At 32.8% G+C, this 2,500-nt stretch overlaps 1 protein-coding gene across 1 annotated transcript in view; it reads right to left on the bottom strand.

The window, feature by feature from the left end:
- Positions 1-2,500, bottom strand: part of LOC137623735 (5-hydroxytryptamine receptor-like) — a 537,818-nt gene that overhangs the window by 471,193 nt on the left and 64,125 nt on the right. The window lies entirely within an intron of this gene.

Genomic DNA, 2,500 nt, shown 5'->3' with positions numbered 1-2,500 from the left:
TTAACCAGATTTTTTTTTAATCATGAAGGGTAAGTGATCCGATTTTAATTCATTGAATTTGTTTAGACTATATTACTATTGCAAATGAAATACAAAACAAAGGTGGATTTTATCGTGGCACAAGAACAACAAAGAACAAATGCAGCCGTTTCTAGTCCACTATATCACAAAGGACTTAGGCATGTCCTTATACATACACACACCCACACACACAGACACTATTATATATATATATATATTATATATATATATATATATATATATATATATATATATATTATTAAATGCTAAGCTACAACCTATTGGAAAAGCAGGGTACTGTAAGCACAGGGCCCCCAACAGGGAAAATAGCCCAGTAAGGAAAGGAAACAAGGAAAAATAGAATATTTTAAGAACAGTAACATCAAATCAAATATTTCTCATATAAACTATAAAAACTTTAACAAAACAAGAGTAAGAGAAATTAAATAGAATAATGTGCCCGAGTGTACCCTCAACCAAGAGAACTCTAACCTAAGATAGTGGAAGACCATGGTACATAGGCTATGGCACTACCTAAGACTAGAGAACAATGGTTTGATTCTGGAGTATCCTTCTCCTAGAAGAGCTGCTTACCATAGCTAAAGAGTCTCTTCTACCCTTACCAAGAGGAAAGTAGCCACTGAACAATTACAGTGCTGTAGTTAACCCCTTGGGTGAAGAAGAATTGTTTGGTAATCTCATTGTTGTCAGGTGTATGAGGACAGAGGAGAATATGTAAAGAATAGGCCAGACTATTCGGTGTCTATGTAAGCAAAGGGAAAGAACCGTAACCAGAGAGAAGGATGCAATGTAGTACTGTCTGGCGGTAGTGTTTGTATGTTTATATTTATATACTGTACTATATATTCATAGAAGTAAATATATATGTATGTATATATATATATATATATATATATATATATATATATATATATATATATATCTTTAATGTTTAAACAAAAGTCAAAGAATATATATATATTATTGAATACTCCATATACTTTTTTTTTAATAAAAATATATGTATTATTTAATATATATATTCTTTGACTTTTTTCAAACGCACACACACATACTCACACACATACACACACATATATATATATATGTATATATACAGTATATTAAATATACATGTATATGTTTGCATATTTATATGTACATACTGTACTATATATTTATAGAAATATATATATATATATATATACATATATATATATGTATATATATATATATATATATATATATATATATAATGTTCAACCAAAGAATATATATATCAAATACTCCATATACTTGTTTTATAAAAGTATATAAACAAAGTAGTCAATTAAGTTGGGTTATAAAGAGGAACCTTACAATGACAAAGAAATCATTAAGAAATAATGAACTAACATCTCATTTCAGCAATACATAAGCAAATTTACTTAAAATACATGAATTAATCAAGTGGCAATTAATGACTTGAAGTTTGAAAAAAATAATTTAATACCAAAAAATTTTCACTTGATACAAATAGACCAATATAAGGAATAACAAAGTTCTTGAAGGAAAGTGTGCTCTTGTCAGTTTTTATATTTTATTTTGTCTGTCTGGTTTACCTATGACAGTATTTCCCTTTCCTGTGTGTCTAGAAAGCGACTAACAGATCAGCTTCTACCATGCAGTTTTGTATTTTAGCAAAAGGTTAGGCCCACTCCCAACAACTGTGGAAAGTGTTTCCTTGTATAGTCAATTCTTTTCAGTGAGGCAGATTTGCACCGACTCGCGGGGGTGCCCTTTTAGCTCGGAAAAGTTTCCTGATAGCTGATTGGTTGAACAAGATCATTCTAACCAATCAGGGATCAGGAAACATTTCCGAGCTGAAAGGGCACCGCTGCGAGTCGGTGCAAAAGTGTCTCATAAAAAAAAAATTGAGTATAGTTGTACTATTAAGAGAAAGGTTAGGTCCACCGCTAATAACTTGGGTTGATACTGCAAAGACTAGCGATTGTAACTGCCAAATTATAAACCATGCATGATGCTAATGTCTCAGGCAACCGACCCCTTAATGTAGGGATGATGGTGAGGATGAAGAAGACTATCTGTTGAGAGATAAGTTGAAGGATGATATGGAGAGAAGAGGTTTGGTGGAAAAGGATACCTTTGATAGCAGTCGTTGGAGATGATGCATCAGGCAACCGACCCCTTAATGTAGGGATAACGGGGAGGAAGAAGAAGACCATCTGTTGAGAGATAAGGTGAAGGATGATAGGGAGAGAAGAGGTTTGGTGGAAAAGGATACCTTTGATAGAAGTTGTTGGAGAGGATGAATCAGGCAACCGACCCCTTAATGTAGGGATAACGTTGGGGAAGAAGAAGATTGTCGGTTGAGAGATAAGGTGAAGGATGATATGGAGAGAATACGTTTGGTGGAATAAAGATTTAGCTATGGCAGTGAAAGTTGAATTGCCATTATCATTGACGTATCTCTTTATGG

This window comes from Palaemon carinicauda, chromosome 2, assembly GCF_036898095.1.
Source record: "Palaemon carinicauda isolate YSFRI2023 chromosome 2, ASM3689809v2, whole genome shotgun sequence".
NCBI classification, from domain to species: Eukaryota; Metazoa; Arthropoda; class Malacostraca; order Decapoda; family Palaemonidae; genus Palaemon; species Palaemon carinicauda.
Note: the sequence above shows the minus strand (reverse complement) of the source record. Positions and strands in the feature narration are given on the sequence as shown.